Source organism: Hyalella azteca, unplaced genomic scaffold (assembly GCF_000764305.2).
Source record: "Hyalella azteca isolate HAZT.00-mixed unplaced genomic scaffold, Hazt_2.0.2 contig12030, whole genome shotgun sequence".
Lineage (NCBI taxonomy): Eukaryota > Metazoa > Arthropoda > Malacostraca > Amphipoda > Hyalellidae > Hyalella > Hyalella azteca.
The window spans coordinates 335,251-341,529 of NW_025942000.1; positions in this window are offsets into that span (position 1 = coordinate 335,251).

A 6,279-nucleotide genomic window follows, 5' to 3' on the forward strand; every position below is an offset into this window, starting at 1 on the left:
GCAAATCTCTGTCCAGTGGTCACCTCTGCATCTGCAAATCTCTGTCCAGTGGTCACCTCTGCATCTGCAAATCTCTGTCCAGTGGTCACCTCTGCATCTGCAAATCTCTGTCCAGTGGTCACCTCTGCATCTGCAAATCTCTGTCCAGTGGTCACCTCTGCATCTGCAAATCTCTGTCCAGTGGTCACCTCTGCATCTGCAAATCTCTGTCCAGTGGTCACCTCTGCATCTGCAAATCTCTGTCCAGTGGTCACCTCTGCATCTGCAAATCTCTGTCCAGTGGTCACCTCTGCATCTGCAAATCTCTGTCCAGTGGTCACCTCTGCATCTGCAAATCTCTGTCCAGTGGTCACCTCTGCATCTGCAAATCTCTGTCCAGTGGTCACCTCTGCATCTGCAAATCTCTGTCCAGTGGTCACCTCTGCATCTGCAAATCTCTGTCCAGTGGTCACCTCTGCATCTGCAAATCTCTGTCCAGTGGTCACCTCTGCATCTGCAAATCTCTGTCCAGTGGTCACCTCGACATCTGCAAATCTCTGTCCAGTGGTCACCTCTGCATCTGCAAATCTCTGCCCAGTGGTCACCTCTACATCTGCAAATCTCTGCCCAGTGGTCACCTCTACATCTGCAAATCTCTGCCCAATGGTCACCTCTACATCTGCAAATCTCTGCCTAGTGGTCACCTCTGCATCTGCAAATCTCTGCCCAGCGGTCACCTCTACATCTGCAAATCTCTGTCTGGCTATTGGCAATGGTCCGTGCCTGGCAAAGTGACAATAGCGCCCGATTGCCAGGGCCTGTCAAATATGACGGCCTGAGAGGACACGGGCGACTAATGCCTCTTATGTTGGCCGAGGCCTTCTATAGCGGCCTATATAATTCTTATATTGGCTCCAATGATTCTTATAAAGGCTTTTTGGTACAAGTATTGGCCTCTAAAATATAAACTATATTGGTCTCAATTATACCTATAACGGCCTCTATAATTCTTATATTGACCTCAATGATTCTTATAGTGGCCTTTATGGTACATGTATATTGGCCTCTAGAATACATACTATATATCTCCCAATTATACCTATAATGGCCTCTATAATACCTATATTGACCTCAACGAGACCCATTACTCGTAGCCATCACACTCCGTAACTGCAGGAATAATCTATTAAAACTTTCCGTTCCATTTGCATACACCGGACATATTTTTCACACGTTACTTCTAATATATATAGAATTATTTTCTAGCATTAATCATGATTCTTTTTTTTTGCATATGAAACGACTTTGGAAAGTAAGGTTTTATCGCCATACTACAAGTGTCCAGGTTGGAAATATTTATTGGTCGCAAAGAACTCCAACACCAAAGCAAGATATTCCAGTAAAAAATTTATAAATCGATTCCATTAATGCTGATATATTGAGGGAAGAGTTCATTGATTAGAGAATTGAATATTTTTACAGTTATATAGTTATAGTTTAATGTTATATTCATATAACATTATATATTCATTACATTATATTTATATAACATTATATATTCATTATATTGTATATTTATATAGTTATAATAATATAGTTATAGTTATAAAGTTATAATTAAATAGGTATAGCTACATAGTTTTAGTTAAAACATTAAAGTTTTTTCAATTAAATTTTGTATTCATCAGCAGGTCCTATGAAGTTTATTTAGGCGAACAAAACTTATGAGACGGAGACCTCGCTCATAAGCTACCAGCAATGCACCAATTGAGGCAAAAAAACTTTTATATTAAAGGCGAGCTTGCGGATTGAGCAGTCGAATGATATTAATACACGAATCGGAAATAAAATATTAATAAAAACCAACGTCAGCTCAAAGTACATTAGATTCTACATACCAGTGATGTTCAATGGATAATTTACTGCCATGCAAAAATCCATCAATATGGCAGACAGGAAGGCAGGTTGGTTTTCATGTAGTGCCGAAATTGCGGCCGTTTTTCAAAACCGAGGGGAGGAATGGCCCGACGACTTCCATGAAGCCGTGACTAAGGGTAATGGTTATTTGAGGGTAATGGTTATTTGAGGGAAATGGTTATTTGAGGGTAATGGGAGCCGTTTAAATCACGATGAATGGTTACAGGTAAATGGGAAAAAACGGCGCAACGACGCTGTTTTGAAAACGAGAGTCCCATGGAAAAGAAAGGGTGTAGGCATTTTGAAAGTTGAATGCTTCTCACGAGCGTTTTTTTTTTGTCAGCAAAACTTCAGCCAAAAAATAGCAATTTCGACGGCGTTATCGGCGATTTCATAGCTTTCCTTTGGCCGAAGAACGTTGCAAGCAAAGGCAACTCATAAGCGTTCATAAGCAGCGCTACCGCCTCAATCTGCGCTCGTTGAGGACAAAGGCCTTTTTATGCACTCAAAAAACGAGGGGAGACAAAGCGACGCGCGGCAATTAACCAGCAAATCTGAGGGAATGTGGTGGATATTGAGGTCCTCTGAGGGATGCAATACAAAATCTGAAATTAACAGTCAAAAATGGAAGATAGAAGAAATCTTATGAACCACAGACAGTTAATGACAAACCAATTTACCCTAAAGTTAATGAATTGTTAAGTCTTGAAAAATGTATCTAGTACAACTTCATGTATTATTTTTCATTCCATTACTTTATGAACGTTGAGAACTTTTTTCGATTTTTGATCGATAATTTGACTCGCAACGAATAAAAATAAGTCATAAACGACATGTTTTTTGGACTAATATTATACCATAATTTTTCTGAATTTTCGCTGATATTGTTACGGTCTTTGATCATTGCTGTCCATTAAAATTCAAAGCGTATAAATAACGGCGCTGATTTTCTAGAAATTTTTCGCACCTAATGAAATCTTACATAAAAATTACGCACTATTAATAAATTAAAAAGCTTCTACGATTTACTACCGACGATTGAATGACATTGTCTACTAGAATAAATCAATTACTTAACATCAAATAATAATAATCTATATCACTTATATGATGAATACCAAGAAAGTGATATATATTGAATTAAGTAATCAGCAGTAATATTATAATTTATGATTATATAATAATATAATCAAGATTCTTCTGACCTAAATGTGTATAGTAACAATATAATTTATGTCAATATAATAATATAATCATGATTATTCTGACATAAATAGTCACATAAAAATTCAATTAAATTAAATTGTCAATTTTAAAGTTTGAAATCTGAAAGAATCTGAGTATGAGAACTCCATTGGGGCGTTACTCCATTACTGCGTTACTAGGATAAGAGTCATTCTATTGGTATATACATACGTGATAACTAATCAATTAATTACTTAATACCAAACTAAATTCATAATTTCCGTGAATTACGGGAAAATAAATAACCTGATTATCCCTCACAACCGAAAGATATCCCTCGGAGTATATCCATGCCTTATAACTGTGTTATTGAAGAGCTCAACTTGAATTTCCTATATCATATAATAAAAACCATTTTTGCCAAAAGTTCCATTGAAGTTTTCCATGAGCTTTCGAAAACTTATTCTGTATTTTTTTGGTCGGCGAAGCATTGCGTGATGTCACCAGCAGACGCGCGAACGGTCCCGGACAGGAGAGCCAACGTGCACACAACCTCACACCACGGCCGACGCGGCGGCACTGAGAGTCTGGGGTCACGTTTGGGTGCCGGGGGCACGGCACGTGAACGGCTCACCACCTCATGGTGAACGGCTCACTACCTCATGGTGAACGGCTCACCACCTCATGGTGAACGGCTCACCACCTCATGGTGAACGGCTCACCACCTCATGGTGAACGGCTCACCACCTCATATGAACGGCTCACTACCTCATGGTGAACGGCTCACCACCTCATGGTGAACGGCTCACCATCAAAAACATCTAAATTAATTATTAATATTACTTAAAAATATCCTATAGAAACGCCAGAAACTCACGGGTCAGAAAAAGAAGAACATCAACAAATAAACAATAATATTTTTAATTAGCCCAACTAAACACCTATTATAAATTAAACTTTCTCGGAATTCAGCAATATGAATTGCAGGATTTCTTATTTATTGGTTGATGAAGTTTATTGTGTTAGATAAAAATCTGTTAATAATACTTAAGCGTAAACCTCTTAATGTCACACAGGGCGATAACCATGGGTGTCTATAACTTCATTTAAATAAAAGACTTCAAAATTACTCTAATCTATTACATGGTAAAGAAAACACTATAAGCAAATTCACCATATCGATATTATCTTGCTTACGTTTGGTCTTGATTTTTGTCTTCATGTTTTCAAACTTAATTTATTCAAATTTTTTCTAGCTTTTGAACGTTTCGCTATTAACCTGAAAAATGTGGCCACTTCTAACCGCGCAGAATTTCTCGGTAATCTTCAAAGCTTAGCGTATCGTCACTTCTACGGTTTCAAATCGTACAAAATTTTCTCGTCAGTTTTTCAACCTCGTTTTCAATATCGATATGGTGAATTTGTTTGGTGTTTTCTTTGCTTTTAAATTCCTTGTGAACTTGCGATATAAACAGACTGATAATATAAGTAATTACATGGTATTTATATTACGATATTAATTACCCTTGTTGTTTACCTGCATAGAATTAATCAATACCCTAATAAAATAAGAATAAGACCCCACTAAGAAGAAATACAGGCTACTAATATAATAAATAATTTATCATCTTAGAAAAGTGCGAATGGCGGATGAGAAGAAATAAAAAACTTACCTCAATACATAAATTGACTTATTAAGACTAATAAATTACCGGGTGAGAATGAATATAATATACGAATATAATAAATTATTATTCACACTATTAAAACAATCAGCAACTATGATATTGTTAGGGAAATTGAAATTTAGTGACTGAAATGCGTGGCGTAAAGTTTTGCTACACTCAATGCATTGAGTGGGCCGTTGTCCCACTATCGATTCACTTCTTGCCCTCGTGACGGAGCTTGACTCGCCAAAAAGGCGTCTCTCTGCCCGTGCTGTAGGTAAGAAAGTGTGTAGATATTTGGACAAAATGACACGATCATTTTCCTGCGGAAGTGTCCACGACAATATATAGTGGACCACGGTTAAATATTTCAATTAAATATAATTTTGAATTAATAATTTAAAGTGGTCCGCGGTTAAATTTTAACCACGTGCGGTTAAATATTTCCCTTTACGTAAACGTTGATCCGTGAAGAATTAAAATGGATGTTCGTTATTCGTGGAAATTATGGCTTATTCACTTTTAATGGCACAAATTGATAATTTTCATGATCATATTAGAGATCTCGAGAGACCTGAGCTACGAATGACGTCATGCATGCGATAGAAACTGCCATCAAATCTCGCAACATTTGTGAAGAAAATTCGTTAAAGTCGTCATCAAAAGAGAGATTATTGCGACGCAGCTTCATCAAGACTTCATTTCATGCTGCATTTTCAGTGCCTGAACTCAAACGCCTGAATTAGAAATATTTTTAAACTCGACATATTTTTCTGCTAGCGACGGAGGGCATAAATACGAGTACATTCATTAGTCAAGATGAATGAATTCTAACATAAATATTAATTATGTTCAATGTCCCTGCGCGCTGCTCTATATTTATTAATCAATTATTTTAATATAATTGTTTAGGTTTTAATTTTTTAAGGAATTATTCTGTTTGTGAAGATGTACACTCGCAAAAAAGTCGAAATGCAAATCGTTACAACAATTATTTAAATATCTGTTTATATTTTCACAGAATTCAAATAATTGCTGCAGTTCTTAAAGAGTAAACAGGTTTTTAATATTTTAAAAATATTTCCCATTTACGTCACAATCCTTTCCATTGTAAGTAGGAGTAAATATACTCCAATTTACAATTTGAAACGTTGAATTTGTTAGTGCAAATTGGATTTTAATATAATATACATGATATATTTTTTCCAAAGAAATTTCCGATGTATTGAAACTGGAACAATGTAATGCGTATGGAATCCATTATGGTATATGTTTGAACATGGTAAGATGCAGGACATCCTTTATGGTATATATTTAAATATGATAATTTTAATGTACTGAAATATGGTTAGTTTAAAATTTTAATAGAATCGGGAACCACTGATATCATCGTGCCAATTCTTGAATTATTCACAGACTTTTCTAAAAATTCTCTTACAATTAAAACTATAAAGTTATTATAATTATAATTCGCAATTGCAAATGTTGACCCCCGAGTTTTTTGCCGATTATGAATAATCGCTCAGTAAAT